We start from the raw sequence: 20,016 nt of genomic DNA, 5'->3' as shown, positions 1-20,016 counted from the left end.
TTTCGTGCCTATCTGCGACTCGATATTTCCACTATATGGTTAGTAACAACTATCCTTTTCATAATATTGATAGAATTACATGATACTAATCACAGTTAGTCACATGAGGTTGCAACAGAGAATTGAGGTATACACATTACTAAGCAATATATGTGTGTCGTTAGTTTAATCTGCCTCTCATGACCTCGTCGTAGTCCCTAATTTTCCTTCCTTTATGAGTTTGTCAAGAAAAACATTTGCATTGAAGAATAACACAAGCAACAGCAATCTACAGAAAACTATGAAAGAATGTGGTTGTAAACATTACCTTAAAACTCCATTTATGTTCCTCATGTGCTAGAAATGCCCACTGTCTACTGCAATGTGTGTTTGAAATTGATGGTGCAGGGACAGCGAGAGAGATTGAAGAAATTCCTTGGATATCATTGCTCCGACAGTGTAATGTTTTAAATCCTCTTGAATACTCAGAACTTGTGCATAGACTTCATCTTTGAATTTATCCCAGAGCAAAAAAGTACAATGGTGTCAAATTGGGTGGACATCCAGGCCAACTGGTAACATCTTCACATCCAGTCTGACCAGTAAAGAGCTGGATGAACACTTTCCTGCAGGTACCACCACATACATGTATGAATTTCAAATGGTATCTGCTCAATGAGAGTCAGTAGAAATTGAGTAATGAATTGTGTGTATCTTTTACTTGTTAAAGTTTCTTCAGTGGAGTAATGAGCAGCCACATGGTCTCCAGTAATTCTGCACACTCTGCTGCCTCTGATATTCAAGTTGCCTCAGCCATTGTGGCCCAGTAACGCGTTTTTCTTACTATTTGTACTCTAGCTCATCAAAGGATTTCCTCCAAAACCTAATAAAGTTTTCATTCTATTTTGTGTGTGCCTGTTGACTAAACACTTCTGCTCTCCAGTGAGTGTGATTTCATATACTCTTAAATTATTTACACTCAGCATTCCATTATCTGTAATGGTACCTTCGGTAGCAAAGAGAATTCTTTGAAGAAAGAACCTGTTGTCTCAATGTCTCATGAGAACTGAGTGACAAAACCCAGTGTGTCTTCTGCAGTCTCACTGTTTAATCTGTTGATGAAGTGACACGCGAAACAGATGGAAGCTGTTTTGCATGCAGTGTGAACAACATTGGGCTAACTTATTCCAGAGGCATGCAAAATTTCTTGGGGGCTAACACATGGATTATGAACAGCAGTTAGTAAACCATCTGCTACTACATGTGCTCTACTCATTGCAGGCTTGTTCCTTACTCTCTACATAGTATTCTGGTGTCCTTCCAATAACAATGTTTTGCACATTAGCTGAATTATCATTCTTGTTGGATATTGTCTGTCATGATACCTTTGTCCCCCCTGTGGGTCCGAAGTAAGAATAGGCCCGAGGTATTCCTGCCTGTCGTAAGAGGCGACTGAAAGGAGTTTCAACCATTTCGGCCTTCCATGTGATGGTCCCCCTTGGGGTTTGACCTCCATTTTTCAAAATTCGACAGAAGTACGAGCCTTTTGGGGAAGGACGCCTTACATGGTGTATCACTGGTCCTCAGTGCACTAAGACCTTGGCACTCAGCATTGTAACGGCGTTGTAACCACACCCACTATTCCTCAGATTGGGCCTAAACGCCTGATGGGTTGCACAAGTTAGGCCCATAGTGCATCTCCATCTGCACCTACGATCATGATGGACTTTCCATGGCACCCGAAATCCAACACTGTAGCCAGCCAGCCCGTTGTGGTGGGGTCGTCATGTACCCTCTAGGTTGTAGCCCCCTGAGAACGCAGGGATCGTACTGCCGATACCTGAGCTGTACCCTCCCCACGTCAGCCAAGGAGTAGATGCCCGTCTCCTTGGGGCATCAGGACTCCCAGCAACGGTCATCCTGCCAGGTGGCCCTTGCTGAGGCTGGGTGGCGCCCGTGGGGAGAGCCCCTGGTCGGAGTGGGTGGTATCGGGGCGGACGTTTCACAGATGAAACGTCAACATGTATCAGGCCACTCTGCGGCCGAGTCTTTTAAAAGGTACTGTCTCTGGTTCTGGTTCTCCTGCCCTTTCCCCCTTGGCCACTCCCTGGGAGGAAGGACAGGCCCGCCGGCTTGGGGCGAAGTACTTCCCCCACTATTTAGTCTGTTCTCAGACCGATGGGGGGACGTTCGCGACCTCAAAGTCCATGTTCTTTGTCCAGCACATCGAGGACATCTTCGGGGAAATCGAGGCTCTCGGTAAAATGCGTTCGGGGTCCGTTCTTATAAAGACCACCTCCGCCACACAGTCGGCGGCTCTCCAGGCGTGTGACCGACTAGGGGACATCCCAGTGTCCATTGTCCCGCATCTGGCACTGAATAGGACGCAGGGGGTTATTTTTCATCGGGACCTCCTGCTGCAATCTGATGAGGAGCTCAGGGCCAACCTGGAGCGCCGAGGCGTGCATATCGTCTGGCGAGTCCAGCGCGGCCCCAAAGACCGTCGCGTCGACACCGGGGCCTTTATCCTCGCCTTCGAGGGGGACGTTCTCCCGGAGAAGGTAAAGGTGATGTGCAACCGGTGCGACGTGCGACCTTACGTCCCGCCTCCTATGCGCTGCTTTCGGTGTTTGCGCTTTGGGCACATGTCGTCACGGTGTGAGGCTGAGCCCCTTTGTGGCGATTGTGGACGTCCTCTTCGTGAGGAACATACATGCACCCCACCACCTCGGTGCGTCAATTGTCCTGGCATCCACTCGCTTAGATCTTTAGACTGCCCTGCGTATCAGATGGAGAAGAAGATTCAAGAATTAAAAACTTTGGATCATCTCTCTTATTCTGAGGCCAGGAAGAAATATGACTGCCTCCATCCCGTGATGTTGACAACTTCGTTTGCCTCAGTCGTGTCCACTCCTTCTACAGTATCCTCACCCCTATCCTGTCCCCCCTCCACCTCCTCACCCCATCCGAGGTCTATGCCTCCGCTTCCCAAATCCCTCCCTTCCAAATCCTCCTCCCTCGCGGCCCCTGCCCCCTCTGCCCCAGGGGCCACCCTTCCTCCTCCTCACCCTCTGCCACCTGAGAAGCGATCCTCTTCTCAGGCGTCCATCGGGGAAACGATCCGGACCTCGGCTTTCGAGGTCCGGTGTTCCAAAACGGACCCCGCGCATGAGGACCTTCTTCGGGTCCAGCCCACCATCCCCGTGCCTCATCGGACTTCCAAGAAGGCCTCCAAGAAGAAGTCTTTATCCCCCTCTCCACCCCGGCACATTTCGTCTGACGCTCCATCCGCGAGTCGCTGCTCCTGGCCGTCCTCAGTTTCACCGGGACGCTCTGCTGCCAGGCGCTCAGCTGGCCTCTCGTCGGCGAATGCTGCTGCCCCTCCTACGCAACCCGGGAAAGCGGCCGCAGCTGGCGACGACTTGATGGAACAGGATCCGCCTCCCGCTGGTTGTAGCGTTGTTCCCTCGAAACCTGGCCCTCCGCGGCCGTCTAGATGACCCGCTCTTCACCCGTTTCGTTCCCCTTTTTTTTCTGACTAGCGATGGCTTTGTTACATTGGAACATAAGAGGTATTCGATCTAATCGGGAGGAATTACAACTGCTCCTCCGCCTGCACTGTCCGCTCGTCCTTGGTCTCCAGGAAACCAAGTTGCGCCCAACTGACCGTACTGCTTTTACCCACTATACCTCGGAGCGGTCTGACCTCACCCCTGCGGACGGTGTTCCAGCTCATGGTGGGGTCATGTTGCTCGTTCGGGACGATGTCTATTACCATCCCATCCCATTGACCAACTCACTCCAAGCAATAGCTGTCCGTATTACTCTTTCTGCCTTTACTTTTTCTGTTTGTACCGTCTACACTCCATCGTCATCCGCAGTTAGTCGGGCTGACATGATGCACCTGATTGTTCAGCTTCCTCCGCCATTTTTATTGTTTGGCGACTTCAGTGCCCATCATCCCCTTTGGGGCTCTCCTGCATCCTGTCAGAGAGGCTCCCTCTTGGCGGATGTCTTCAACCATCTCAATCTTGTCTGCCTCAATACTGGCACCCCGACTTTCCTCTCGGACTCTACTCACACCTACTCCCACTTGGACCTCTCGATCTGTTCTACCACTCTTGCCCGTCGGTTCGAGTGGTATGTCCTTTCTGACACCTATTCGAGCGACCACTTCCCCTGTGTCGTTCGTCTCCTGCACCACACCCCATCCCCACGTCCTTAGAGCTGGAACATACCAAAAGCTGACTGGGGACTTTACTCCTCCCTGGCGACCTTTCCGGACCATGATTTTCTCAGTTGTGACAGTCAGGTCGAATACCTCACGGCTGTTATCATCAATGCTGCCGAACGTTCCATTCCTCGTACTACCTCTTCTTCATGCCGCGTTTCCGTCCCCTGGTGGAATGAGGCTTGTAGAGACGCTATCCGTGCTCGACGACGTGCTTTACGCACCTTTCACCGCTATCCTACGTTGGCGAATTGTATTGGATACAAACGACTCCGAGCGCAATGCCGTAGAGTCATCAAAGACAGCAAAAAAGCTTGGTGGGCCTCTTTCACCAGCTCCTTTGACAGTTTTACTCCCTCTTCTGTCGTCTGGGGTGGCCTGCGCCGGCTGTCGAGCATTAAGGCCCACTCCTCGGTACCTGGCCTGACTTCAGGTAATGAGGTCCTTGTTGATCCTGTGGATGTCTCCAACGCCTTCGTCTGCTTTTTCGCGGAGGTTTCAAGCTCCGCCCATTACCACCCTGCCTTCCTTCCCAGGAAAGAGGCAGAAGAGGCTTGGCGACCTTTTTTCCACTCGCTGAATCTGGAAACTTATAATGCCCCCTTTACTATGCGGGAACTCGAACGTGCACTTGCACTGTCCAGGTCCTCTGCTCCGGGGCCAGATGCCATTCACGTTCAGATGCTGGCAAACCTTTCTCCGGCAGGCAAAAGCTTCCTTCTTCGTACCTACAATCGCGTCTGGACCGAAGGTCAAGTCCCCATGCGTTGGCGTGTCGCCGTCGTTGTTCCTATACCCAAACCCGGGAAGGATAGACACCTTCCTTCTAGTTACCGCCCCATTTCTCTTACAAGCTGTGTCTGTAAGGTGATGGAGCGCATGGTTAACGCTCGGTTAGTTTGGATTCTTCAATCTCGATGGCTACTTACCAATGTTCAATGCGGCTTTCGTCGCCGCCGCTCCGCTGTTGACCACCTTGTGACCTTGTCGACATTCATCATGAACAACTTTTTGCAAAAGCGCCAAACGGTAGCCATGTTCTTCGATTTGGAGAAGGCTTATGATACCTGTTGGAGAGGAGGTATCCTCCGCACTATGCACAGGTGGGGTCTACGCGGTCGCCTGCCCCTTTTTATTGATTCCTTTTTAACAGATCGAAAGTTTAGGGTACGTGTGGGTTCCGTATTGTCCGACGTCTTCCTCCAGGAGAACGGAGTGCCTCAGGGCTCCGTCTTGAGCCATAGCGATCAATCCAATTATGGATTGTATTCCACCTAATGTCTCGGGCTCTCTTTTTGTCGATGACTTCGCGATCTACTGCAGTGCCCAGAAAACATGCCTCCTGGAGTGCTGCCTTCTGTGTTGTCTAGACAGCCTATACTCATGGAGTAATGGCTTCCGGTTCTCTGAAGAGAAGACGGTTTGCATCAACTTTTGGCGATATAAAGCGTTCCTTCTGCCACCCTTACATCTCGGTCCCGTTGTTCTCCCCTTCGTGGAAACAACTAAGTTTCTAGGGCTCACACTGGACAGGAAACTTTGTTGGTCTCCGCACGTCTCTTATTTGGCTGCCTGTTGTACACGTTCCCTTAATGTCCTCAGAGTTCTTAGTGGTTCATCTTGTGGAGCGGATCGCACTGTCCTGCTTTGCTTGTATCGGTCCATAGTCCGGTCAAAGCTGGATTATGGGAGCCTCGTCTATTCGTCTGCTCGGCCATCCCTCTTATGCCGTCTCAACTCCATCCACCATAGGGGGTTAAGACTTGCGACCGGAGCATTCTACACTAGTCCCATCGAGAGTCTTTATGCTGAAGCTGCCGAATTACCATTGACCTACCGGCGCGACGTACTGCTTTGTCGGTATGCCTGCCAGCTGTTGTCAATGCCCGACCACCCCTCTTATCAGTCCTTCTTCGCCGATTCTCTCGACCGTCAGTATGGGTTGTATGTGTCCGCCCTGCTGCCGCCTGGAGTCTGCTTTCGTCGCCTGCTTCGACAATTGGATTTTTCCCTCCCTACCACCTTCAGAGAGGGTGAGAGCCCGACACCACCTTGGCTCCAGGCTCCGGTTCATATTTATCTCGACCTCAGCTCGCTCCCGAAGGAGGGTACTCCGGCTGCAGTGTATTGCTCACAGTTTGTCGAACTTCGTGTGCGACTTGCCAGTCACACCTTTATTTACACTGATGGCTACAAAACTGACGATGGTGTCGGCTGTGCCTTTGTCGTCGGGGCCGTCGCCTTTAAATACCGGCTCCTCGACCATTGTTCCAGCTTTACGGCCGAGCTTTTTGCTCTCCATCAGGCCGTTCAGTATGCCCGCCGCCACCGCCCCCGCCATTCATCGTATGTACTCTGCTCTGATTCACTCAGTGCTCTTCAGAGCCTTGGAGCTCCATATCCGGTCCATCCCTTGGTGCAACAGATCCAGCAGTCCCTCCATTCTTTTGCTGCAGATGGCTCTGCTGTCAGCTTTCTGTGGGTTCCCGGACATGTAGGAGTGTCTGGGAATGAGGCTGCTGATGCTGCAGCCAAGACTGCAGTAGTCCTGCCTCGGCCAGCCTCCCATTGTGTCCCGTCATCTGACGTTAGTGGGGTTGTTTGTAAGAGGATTGTGTCGTTGTGGTGGGATACTTGGTCATCACTTCAAGGAAACAAGCTCTGGGCAGTAAAACCGTTCCCAACTGCTTGGACAACCTCCTCCCGACCATCTCGGCGAGAAGAGGTCCTCTCTCCGGTGACCCAGCCCCGCAGTGCCCTTGTGGTCATGCATTAACAGTGTGCCATGTTTTATTGTCGTGTCCCCGTTTTAGTCAATCTCGTGTTGTCCTGTCTCTGCCATCTACTTTACAGGATATTTTAGCTGATGACGCTCGAGCAGCTGCTCGTGTTCTTTGTTTCATTACTTTGACTGGCTTGTCCAAAGACATCTAACTCTTTCACTTATTGTATCTGCATCTTTGTAAGAACTTTCTGGTGTGTGTGTGTGTGTGTGTGTGTGTGTGTGTGTGTGTGTGTGTGTCCCCTTGAGTTTTACTAAATTCTATGTGCTCTAACAATTGTGACTGGGCGCTAATGACCTCAGTAGTTGAGCGCCAAAAAAAAAAAAAAAAAAAAAAACCTTTGCACATACAGCTCTTTGCATTTCTTCTGCATTCTCTGTAATGAACTGTCTTATCCAGCTTCTTGTGGTTTGTGAAAGAAATTTATTTTTTCAAATTAACCAGCACATGACTCTTTTAATGACACCGACAGAATGAAAAATAAATTTCTTCTGTTCCCCTCTTATACTGGTATCATAATGGTGCAGCATTGTGTTTCCTCATCATCATATGTGACCTATTTCCTTATTTAAGACCATAATCAGTTTCATGTTCATAACAGATACATTCTAAGATCTAAATATTGTAATTACTCTGAAACTACTAATTGCATTTTGAAGAGTGAAATACCATTGAATTTCTCTCTTTTTAGAACTACCATACTAGCAGCAGAAATTACTGTAGTTCCATGTGAAAAAGTAAAATTGATATCAACATCTCTGCAATTTGTATAAGTATTAAGAGACTATACATCATTTAATGAGGGCTTTGTAAAAATTCATATGTATGAAAACAGAATTAAAATATAGTAACAATTCTGGAAATATTTGAGGCAAACTGCTTAGCCGAATCACTGTTTATATTAATTGATTAGTTGGTCTTTGGGATACAATGAGTTATAGTCTCCAGCACAACTATTCTTCATGAAGTTAGTTTTGCTTTTCAAAACTAGTTTTTGGTTTCCTAACCAGTGTATTCACACTTTATGGACCAGTTGAAAAGTAGGTACTTAATTACATCTTTAAATATGTAAGGTGGCTGTGTGTAGTGTCCCTAAATACTCATGTAAAGGTTACAGTTTCCACAAGTACAAATTTGTGGCAGCTTCTTGCCCATGGGTTTACAAAATATCTCTTAAGGCCAAATAATAAAAAATGTTTAACAGCATTTGGTAGCAAGAGGCAATGGAAATCACTACATTATAGCAACTAAATTCTGCCCACGACATGTGCAGATATTTCATGAAAGAGCTTTCATAGAAAGGGGAAGTAAGTTCTATCATTTAAAATGCCTCTATGTGAGTAGTGGTCTGGGAGGGAATGAATAAGTCTAGTGGGTGAAATTATTAAAAGTTCAGTGTTTGTGGAGAAAATAGGAAAATTGAAGAGAGGCAGAAATAGGAAGTTAATGTTAGCAGAGAGTAGTGAAGTGAAATGACGATAGTGTAATTGACTGTTGATCATGTGAATGTAAGCAGCGTCATCAGTGAGAGTTATGCTCAGGAAGATGGATAGCAGTGAGAATTCCTACAAACAACTCAATGACTGGGTTGAAAACTCAAACCAATGCCAGCCACAGTTGTAAAGATTGATACATTAGTGTCACCATACACACTCAAGTAATAGATGGATGATGATAAAGAAAGGAGACTATTGACTTTATTTGATTACTGCAGGAAGGCAGAAAACAACTGTGGTCTTAGCCCACTGTTGCTCATACCAGAACTAAGTTTATTGTCCAAATTTGTTCCACAGGGACACGATTTCTTCAGGATGTAAAGAAACCAATATTCTGAGTCTTTTACCATCCAGCATTTTGCTTTGGAAAGTTAGGTTTGGTACAGTTTTGTCCTCCTTACCACATAGTCTATACTTAGGGGCTTCTTTCTCTGTACTAATTGTGTGTAGGTGTTTATTAAAGGCCCAGTGGCTATTCATAGATATTAAAAGTTTGATGTGTCTCCTGTTCAAGTCATAGATTACAGAACTTCTCTTGAAACATGGCTTTGGCGTCATTAGTTTGCCAGATTTTTATTTTTGGATCATAGTCCAATATTCTACATGCTGTCTCCTGATCCAGCTAAGTAGTTTTTATTTTACTGTTGCTCTAGTGATGATTAGGACAGGTTCTGGTCCAATAAACGGAGTAGTCGCACCTGTCCTGGCTAGTCTATTAGCTTGTTCATTGCCCTGAGTGACCAGGGTCCCACAGCAGATTGCTTTCCCACAGTCTCACAAGCACTTCATGACATTCTGCAACAATCTTTGATCTGGTTGCAGGTTCTGATAGAGATTTCAGAGCTGCTTGGTTGTCTTAACAAATGTAAATGCTATGGTCCTTACAGCAAATACACAAATTCTGGTCCACTCACAATTTTCTAGCGGGTATTTCTATCAGGAATACTGTGGCCAGCTTTCCTAGAAAGATTGCTCTCTTTAGTGTAGGTTGTCCCAGCCCCAGTGCCTTCCATCCCCCCTCCCTCCCCCCCCCCCCCCCCCCAAACAATAAACGCTTTTTCCAGTTGTTATGCTGAAAGGTCTATTGGTGCAATTAGAAGTTATTGTGTGGTCACCTGACATTTCCCCCAACCAGTTCTATATTTGTCACACTCATTATATTGGTGTGAGATTCTGGATATCCTAAAGGTATCCAGTTGTTTCCAGATTTTAACCCATATGCCCTTCCCACAGCCTCTATTGTAACCCTGAGGTGTAATGGGGGTGTGACCAGCATGGTATCCATGCCAGCAATTGGTGTACTGCTGACTCTACCTGTTACAGCTAAGCAGGCCAGTCTATGCTCCTTAGCAGCCACTTTCTGCTCTGCTTTATTCCAGCATACTATAGCCCCATAAACAATCATAGGTCTTCCTACAGTGGTGTGCATGAAGTATACACTCCTGGGGTTTAGACCTCAGTTTTTACCACAGGTTCTTCTAGTGTTCATAAGAGTATCTTCTGCCTTGGAACATATATGCCATATGCGAGGAGTCTATGGTACTTACAAATCCAGTGTTACCCCCAGAGACTTCAGTACCCCCTCTACTGGTAGAGTTTTGTTAAGGAGATTGAAATTTCAGTGCATATGCTGGATTTGCCTCCTTGTAAAAGGTATTACAACAGTTATCTTTGGGAGTGACCATCATATCCTGTTATCTGCACGAGTTTTGCACAATGCTCAGTGGAAATTGTGCCATTGTTCTAACAGTACTAGCAAATTTCTCAAATATTACAATGACTTAATCATCCATGTATCCTTGGCAAAAGTTGCCTCTAGTATGTAACTCTTCAACAAGTTTATTCACCACTAGGTTCGACAGTAGTGGGGACAGAACCACTCCTTGCAGACGCATCCTGGTGGAGTTGATCATGATTTTTTTCTTCCATCACGGTGGCTTCTGCCTTTCTTGTGTTTAACGTGTCTTAATCCACCTGCATATGGTGGTCCCAGTGACATGCTTTTCTGCAACTCTAACCGTGGATTTAAAGATTGTATTGCGAAAAGCCCTCTCGATATCCAGGAAGATGCAGAGAGCAATTTCATGAAAGTATAGAGCTTTTTCCACCTTTCCAGAAAGTTGGTGAAATGGTGTTTAGCATGATTTGTGTGGTTGATATGCGTATTGGTTTTCGTGCAAAGAAACTTCAGTTAACCTTCTTTCCCTAATGTGCACATTAATCAATTTTTCTAATATCATTAGGAGAAAGGACAACAGATTGGTAAATATCGTCTCCTAAGCCTTGGTATGATCAGTTCTGTCTTGACTTTGGAATGAAAACTCCACTGGCCTTCAAGCATGAGAAATGAGTCCATTCGATAGGCTGATACTAAACGCGCTACATAGGAATCTAATTAAACCCATCCCTGCTTGTTGTAGTAAAGCTGGAAAAATTGTCTGGGTCTTGTGACCTATATTGTCAAAAAATTCCTACCACCCATTGTATCTTTTGAAATCAACACATTCTCTGGCAGATTTCCAGTTCTCCATTTGATCACCTGTTTAGCAATGCCTCTCAGGGACTGACCCCTTGTGTTATATGCCAGAGAGCATTGAGGGAAGTGAACCTTGAGAAGTATATCCAGTGTTTCATTTGCTTTTCTTGTGTATCCATCATCATCCTTGCTTAGAGTACCTCCTGAATTAGTCTGTGTACCCCGAGTAGCTGTACTGTACAATTCCTCACATAATATCTGTCAGGATGATAACTTCGCCTGCTTGATCACACGGTTGTGTTTTACAAGACTGTCCCAGTATTTTGCCCATTGTCCTTTCTTGTATGGTTGAACAGTCTTATTACCTACTTCCTTTGCAATTCCTTTTTGTTCCACCAAGGTACGTTTCTGTTTGTGCACTTCTGGTGATCAGGCAGTTTTCTAAATATGAGGCCGTAATGGTATATTTCACTGCAGTAGTGTAAGTGTGTTTCCCAGTTTCTTGTGTCGGCTTTTTCTGGGTCTGTTTATCCACAGAAATGGGAGTAGTAGACTCCTCCATTATTCTCTTGTTCTTTGTCTTTGAGTTAGGAATGTAATTACCCCCTTCACTCTGAGACAGTCACTTTTTGGACGTCTTAGGTTCAAGACCTTTTCGTTCCCTTCATTCATTTTTAGGAAGCTCTTCTTTATCTTCCTTTTCCTTTTGTTCTTTGAGAAGTTTTCTCTTCTGAGCTTCAGACAAGGATTTGATCTTGACCTGGTCCAACTTCTCAGTAAAACTTTCCACTTCTGGGACTGGTCTGTCACGTGATCCAATGATAGAAACAGCTTCTATTGATTCCAACCCTATTTCTTGGTTGTATAATCTCATAGGTCCCTCAGTTTTTGTTTTGTTATGTGTTTTGCTCACACGAGAATTGGGAATTTATTTGGTCAACACCACAGAACCCTATGCGGTGCAAGGCTGATTACTGGGGGATTTCACCTGGTATCCTGAGGCTCCATTAATGCCACATCTTCCCATGTATCACACACCCTTTGCCAAGGATCACATCACACCTAGAGTTGGATATCGCGGGAGTTGTGGAAGGACTGTGGGGGGAGTGGATGTGGGAGAGATGGGGTATTGTGGGACACTCTTTGGCTGGTTCATCCACTGAGGCCTTTCCGGCATGGGTGATGGTTTAGAAGAAGCAAAGCTCTCAGCTTTTCCAGAACATACAAGTGTCTCCACCCACAGAGTCAGTACTTTGACAATGCGGGTTCCCCTAGAGTGGAAACAAGAATAATACAAGAAACTGTCAAATGCTTGAAAAACTAATTTTTTATGGAGTTTGGTACACTGTGGTAGAGGTGAGAAAAGAAGGCTGAATGATGGCGAATAAAGGCTAGATGAAATATATTAATTCTACAATATGGTGGAAATAGTTATTCAAACATGCCATTCCAAAATCACAAGTGTTTTTTCCATGTAAAGACCAGACACTGCTACAGTATACTAAAAAGACCATATCATGGTTACATAAAGATTAAAGAACCATACAGTAGGTGACAAAGCATAGGCCTACTTGAGTATGGATGTGGATTCAGATAAAAACCTGTTGGTAATGAAAATAAGACCATGATAGTACTGACATGTTGCAGTAGGTGTTTTAATACTAATTTCTGGAGGCGAAAGTTGTCCAAAGGACTGGCATTAAAACACATCAGTAACAGTGGATGAGATGCACTTAGAATTACTAAAACTGCTGAGAAGTGCAGGGACTAGGTGCTTATCTAGGTATCATTTATTTATAAAAAGGGATTTTCCATCAAATTTACAGAACAATATTGTCGCAACATTAGTTTATAACACAGTGGATGGAGATGATTTTGGTTTCATGTAGTTTAAGGTACCAATGAAACAATTTTAATCTTGCACCTACTGACATTTTTGGACCAACGGAATAAAGAGGGAATGTGCTGTTAGAAATCATGAGAAGCATGAGGATTGAATACAGACAACAATCAATAATCTAGAAAACTTGATGTGTTTAAGAAGAAATGAATAAAAATATTTCAGAAAAGGGATAAAAGTGCAGGGACAGAATGTGGCAGTGTTAATTAACACACATCAGGCCAAAAAACACGGAAGACGTAAAACTGTTGAATGGAACTTTGATGGAACGTGGACTGAGGATAAACAAGGGAAATGTGAAAGTGATGAACACACATAAAAAGGATATCGACTTAGTCACTATCAAAACTGAGTATTTTGAAAATACAGAAAGTAATGAATCTGTGCCGCACAGGAAGCAGTGTAACACCAGGTGGCTGAAACAAGAGAGCATCAGAAGCAGATTGTCACAGGTGAAGAAAGATTTCTTCAGTGAAAATAGTCTGCTTTTATAAACATTTATGTTGTTACTTGACATAAGTCAAATTGGCTATCTGTAATTGATTACATTTATTGGTTTCAGAAAAATAGCTTTACTAGCCAATACCACAGTTAATTATTTTTATTCATTACTAGCTTCAGCTAGAGTTTTTAGCCATCTTCAGATATGTAATTAAACAGAAAAATGCAGATAAGGAAAAATGGTGTAGTACAAACTGCCGCCAGCCGAAGTGGCTGTGCGGTTAAAGGCGCTGCAGTCTGGAACCGCATGACCGCTACGGTCGCAGGTTCGAATCCTGCCTCGGGCATGGATGTTTGTGATGTCCTTAGGTTAGTTAGGTTTAACTAGTTCTAAGTTCTAGGGGACTAATGACCTCAGCAGTTGAGTCCCATAGTGCTCAGAGCCATTTGAACCATTTTTTACAAACTGCCAGTAGAATAGTTTCACACAGGATATTCTCCGATATTCCCTGTCAGACCCCCCCTCCTGTGTACAATCGCCAACCAGTTGGACACATCATAAATTTTGTGAAAGGTGCATTGCTTGATCCTACTATATAGCTAGATGAAACATAAAAGTAAAACTGCATAAAAATATATTTACATGATGTAGTAGTATTAGGATACACTGTGCCATCACTTCAGGAGAAAAGTTGAGACCACATAATGCTTACCCAGACTAAGATTGTCGCATCTACTGTCTAGTAACATTATATTAAATAATCCCACATCTGCAGAATGAAATCGCAATCAATGTACTATGTTATTGTAGAGACATAGCATCAGAAACAACACACAATTTTCACTCAGTTATTTGATGGTGTCGTATGTTACCCATAAGACATAGCATCAGTAAACAGTGAGGAAAATGCGTAGGTGATACACCATTTATTAAATATGAACAAATTGTAGAAGGTTTACAAGAACTGTATCTACAAAATGTTTATCATTGGACACTGCTGCTAAGAATGTTGATGTAAAACCCATGACATGCTTCCAAACTGTGTGAGGCATCTTATTACTATGGAACAAGTTGTTCAGAGTTCATATTAATTTTACTCTTTCATATGATTCTGTATTTTTCTATACCTGAATAGTTTTGGTTACGTACATATTGTTAAGTAGATAATACAAATGTTGTTACAGGTATTTTGAAATATATTTATATGCCACTGACAGCAATGGGTTTTAATTATATGAATTTTTCATATTCTTTCTTGTTATTGAAATAATTTTTATTGTAATTGCTATAGATAGTAAATTGTTCAGTAGGTTTTCACTTCAGTGAATATTCTACCAGTAGTGCCATCTTGCAAAATGTTGCTTTCTTGCAAGCCCTGACACATATCATCATTTAGTATTGTCCTTGCTATGAGGCAGGCATTGTTTTTTACCAATGATACATTTCATGTGTAACTCATTTTATATAAACTTATCTTTAAAGGTGACGAGACTTACCAAACAAAAGTGCTGGCGGGTCGATAGACACACAAACAAACACAAACATACACACAAAATTCTAGCTTTCACAACCAACGGTTGCTTCGTCAGGAAAGAGGGAAGGAGAGGGAAAGATGAAAGGATGTGGATTTTAAGGGAGGTTTCCCTCTATTATATTCATTCTATAAACTGTGTTGTTCATACTTCACTTGTGGAATCTATGTAGTACAATACTTGCACAAGCAATAAGACATACTCGTATAACTGAATGAAAATAATGTATTGTTTTCTGATGCAACATAACATATTGTGTTAGTTCTAACTTCACTGTGCACATGTGGAGATTATTTGCTATAATGTTGTTATGCAGTGGATGCAATGATTTCTTAGTCTTGAGTAAGTTTGTTTTGTTTTTGTTATGACAACACACTGCGTCATAATAGTTGCTCATGAAGTAAATATGTATTTTTAGGTGTTTTTACATTAATGTTGGATTGAGCTACACAGCTTGCATAAAATTTATGATGGCAGGTCCTAGCGAAGAGTGATGGTATACAAGGGAGGTGGCGAATGCTGTAGTATATACATGATTATGCTGTGGAACTATTGTATTAGCAGTTCGTGTCAGACCATTTTTCCTTATGTGCAATTTTCTGTGGAATTGCAGATCTGAACAATTTTAGCCAAAACTAGTAATCAATAAAAATGACAAATTGCGATCCACACCAATAAAGGATTTTTTCTGATTACAGTAAATGCATTAATATTTACATAGAACTGAGCAAAAATTTCTAAGGCATTGTGTCTAAAGCACAGCACAGCAGTGTGTGGAAGTGAAAAAAATGAATTGTAGGAAAATTACAGAAAAGAACTGGAAGCATTTGAAATATGATGATATTGGAAAATGATACAAGTTAGAGTGAAGAGGTATTAATTAGAAAGAAAAAGGAACCAATGGAATTATTGTGACACACACTCACCATGGTTTGGCTGTATGTCAGTAGGTATTTTGCCGATGATGATGATGATGATGATGATGATGATGTCACTGTAAAGAATCCACTGCATGCGGTGTTCTCGCGTTGTCCATATTGCTTGTATTGAATGTCTGAAGTAAAAACATCTTCACCTTATTCTTTACTTATTATTATTATTATTATTATTATTATTATCTTCTTTCCTTTCTCAGACCTTAGGTCTGGTTAAAAATGGAAAGTGACGCGGACCTTGATCAAGCGTGACTTCCTTTTAACTGTATGGTATATGTTACATTGCATTTAGGAACTTTCGGGTAATTGAACATGTATCAATAACTACAGATTTCTGTAGTTGTATATATAAGTTTGGATGTAGCTGTATTGCGTTGATGTACTGGTGGATATTGTGTGGTATGACTCCTGTAGTTGATAGTATAATTGGTATAATGTCAACTTTATCCTGATGCCACATGTCCTTCACTTCCTCAGCCAGTTGGATATATTTTTCAATTTTTTCTCCTGTTTTCTTCTGTATATTTGTTGTATTGGGTATGGATATTTCGATTAGTTGTGTTAATTTCTTCTTTTTATTGGTGAGTACGATATCAGGTTTGTTATGTGGTGTTGTTTTATCTGTTATAATGGTTCTGTTCCAGTATAATTTGTATTCATCATTCTCCAGTACATTTTGTGGTGCATACTTGTATGTGGGAACGTGTTGTTTTATTAGTTTATGTTGTATGGCAAGTTGTTGATGTATTATTTTTGCTACATTGTCATGTCTTATGGGGTATTCTGTATTTGCTAGTATTGTACATCCGCTTGTGATGTGATCTACTGTTTCTATTTGTTGTTTGCAGAGTCTGCATTTATCTGTTGTGGTATTGGGATCTTTAATAATATGCTTGCTGTAATATCTGGTGTTTATTATTTGGTCCTGTATTGCAATCATGAATCCTTCTGTCTCACTGTATATATTGCCTTTTCTTAGCCATGTGTTGGATGTGTCTTGATCGATGTGTGGCTGAGTTAGATGATACGGATGCTTGCCATGTAGTGTTTTGTTTTTCCAATTTACTTTCTTTGTATCTGTTGATGTTATGTGATCTAAAGGGTTGTAGAAGTGGTTATGAAATTACAATGGTGTAGCCAATATATTTATATGAGTGATTGCTTTGTGTATTTTGCTAGTTTCTGCTCATTCTAGAAAGAATTTTCTTAAATTGTCTACTGGTCCATAATGTAGGTTTTTTATATCGATAAATCCCCTTCCTCCTTCCTTTCTGCTTGATGTGAATCTTTCTGTTGCTGAATGTATGTGATGTATTCTATATTTGTGGCATTGTGATCGTGTAAGTGTATTGAGTGCTTCTAGGTCTGTGTTACTCCATTTCACTACTCCAAATGAGTAGGTCAATATTGGTATAGCATAAGTATTTATAGCTTTTGTCTTGTTTCTTGCTGTCAATTCTGTTTTCAGTATTTTTGTTAGTCTTTGTCTGTATTTTTCTTTTAGTTCTTCTTTAATATTTGTATTATCTATTCCTATTTTTTGTCTGTATCCTAGATATTTATAGGCATCTGTTTTGTCCATCGCTTCTATGCAGTCTCTGTGGTTATCCAATAAGTAATCTTCTTGTTTAGTGTGTTTTCCCTTGACTATGCTATTTTTCTTACATTTGTCTGTTCCAAAAGCCATATTTATATCATTGCTGAATACTTCTGTTATCTTTAGTAATTGGTTGAGTTGTTGATTTGTTGCTGCCAGTAGTTTTAGATCATCCATGTATAGCAAATGTGTGATTTTGTGTGGGTATGTTCCAGTAATATTGTATCCATAATTTGTATTATTTAGCATGTTGGATAGTGGGTTCAGAGCAAGGCAGAACCAGAAAGGACTTAATGAGTCTCCTTGGTATATTCCACGCTTAATCTGTATTGGCTGTGATGTGATATTATTTGAATTTGTTTGGATATTAAGTGTGGTTTTCCAATTTTTCATTACTATGTTTAGGAACTGTATCAATTTAGGATCTACTTTGTATATTTCCAATATTTGTAGTAACCATGAGTGGGGTACACTATCAAAAGCTTGTTGGTAATCAATGTATGCGTAGTGTAGCGACCTTTGTTTAGTTTTAGCTTGATACGTCACCTCTGCATCTATTATCAGTTGCTCTTTACATCCTCATGCTCCTTTGCAACAGCCTTTTTGTTCTTCATTTATAATTTTGTTCTGTGTTGTATGTGTCATTAATTTCTGTGTAATGACTGAAGTTAATATTTTGCATATTGTTGGTAGGCATGTTATGGGGCGATATTTTGCTGGGTTTGCTGTGTCTACTTGATCTTTAGGTTTCAGATAAGTTATTCCATGTGTAAGTGTATCAGGGAATGTGTATGGGTCTGCAATGTAACTGTTAAATAATTTAGTTAGATGTGAATGTGTTGAGGTGAACTTCTTTAGCCAGAAATTTGCTATTTTACCTTTTCCAGGGGCTTTCCAATTGTGCGTAGAATTAATTGCTCGGGTGACTTCATGTTGCAAAATTATCACTTCAGGCATTTGTGTTATCATCTTGTATGTGTCTGTTTCTGCTTGTATCCACCGTGCATGCCTGTTATGTTGTACCAGGTTTGACCATATGTTGCTCCAGAAGTGTTCCATGTCTTATGTTTGGTGGATTGTCTATTTTAATGTGTGTGTTATCTATCGTCTGATAAAATTTCTTTTGGTTTGTGTTGAATGTTTGGTTTTGTTTCCTTCTATTTTCACTTTTTTTGTATCTTCTAAGTCGTTTGGCCAATGCTTGTAATTTCTGCTTCGTTTCATCTAATTGCTCTATCGCTTCTTGTTGTGAGATTTTACCTAACCTTTTTCGTTTTTTGTCTGATATTTCATTTCTTATAAATTGTGTTAGCTGTCCGATGTCTTTTCTCAGTTTTTCTATTCTGATATGTAGCCTGTGTTGCCATGCTGGTTTTGTGGGTTTCTTCTGTGTGTTGGTTTGTTCTGATCTCTGCCTAGTGTGTATATTTAGTGTAGTGAGTGCTCCTATATAAACCAGTAGTTGTAACTCTTCCATAGTTGTATTTTCATTTATTTTGTTGTGTATGATTGTGTTGATAGTTGTTGTTGTTTTTTCGACTTCTGGGTTATTTGGTGGTCTATGCAAGAATGGTCTAATGTTTTTATTTGTGTCTTTGTATTCTATATATGTTAGCTGAAATTTTCCTTCTATATCTAACATGTGTGTCACTTCATGTTCTATTTGTGCTTGTTCTGGTGGCTGTCTTAAGATTTTGTTTTCCTCTGATTGTTTAATTGATGTGTGGTGTTCTTCGTTTGTTTGCTCTGGGATGTTTGAGTCCATTACTGTATTTTCTTCTTCTTCTTCTACTGACTGCACATTATTTTGTTCCAGTATTTGTTGTACTTGTTGTTTGATGTTTTCTAATTCTGACTGGGGTATCCTGTTATTTTTGATTATTACACGGATCTGATCAGCTAGTCGTTGTTCTGTTAAAATTTTTAATTCTGGGTATCTGGTAATAAATTTTGTGTATACTTGTGATCTGTATCCAGTTGTGTTGGTTCCTAAGTTTGTTGCTTGGTAATAACAGAACATGAGGTGTCGGTTAACTTCATCTGACCATCTCATCCTCTGTCTTTGTTTTCCTTCTAGAGTGGTTGCAGGAAGCATATCCTGTAAAACACCTCTATTTGGATTTAAATCATTTTCCGTGTGGCTAGCAGTGTCGTTACCATTGTGGACAGGCATAGGGTTCAAGCGTCATCCCCGACCATGACAGCGCTTGTCCGAGGCTTCATTAGTTCTGTCCTGAACCAACTAATCACACTGAAAGGGGGGTTAGCCCTATTAGTGGTTTGTTCTTTTCGTCGCCTTTTACAACTGGCAAAACATACCGAAGGCCTATTCTTTTCCCAGGCCTCCACGGGTTTTATTATTATTATTATTATTATTATTATTATTATTATTATTATTATTACAATAATGGGAATACCAGAATAGAATTAGTATGTTAGCGAAGGTTGACTACTGACCTGTGATTTACTGATGCACAATGAAAGATGTACGTGACAGCACAAAGGCATTTCTAGATTTTGAATTATCATCCCTTTTCTTGTTTAAGTACACACTCTTACACCAACATCCACGAAGGCAACCACACACTGACCCCCATAGTCACGGCAATATTCACTGATTGAGGAGTGTGTCTGCTTCTCTTATG

At 42.1% G+C, this 20,016-nt stretch overlaps 1 protein-coding gene across 1 annotated transcript in view; it reads left to right on the top strand.

Moving 5' to 3' along the window:
* Positions 1-20,016, top strand: part of LOC126235837 (TBC1 domain family member 20) — a 155,167-nt gene that overhangs the window by 128,426 nt on the left and 6,725 nt on the right. The window lies entirely within an intron of this gene.

Source organism: Schistocerca nitens, chromosome 2 (assembly GCF_023898315.1).
Source record: "Schistocerca nitens isolate TAMUIC-IGC-003100 chromosome 2, iqSchNite1.1, whole genome shotgun sequence".
Lineage (NCBI taxonomy): Eukaryota > Metazoa > Arthropoda > Insecta > Orthoptera > Acrididae > Schistocerca > Schistocerca nitens.
The sequence above is the reverse complement of the archived record's forward strand: the minus strand, read 5'-3'. Positions and strand labels throughout refer to the sequence as shown.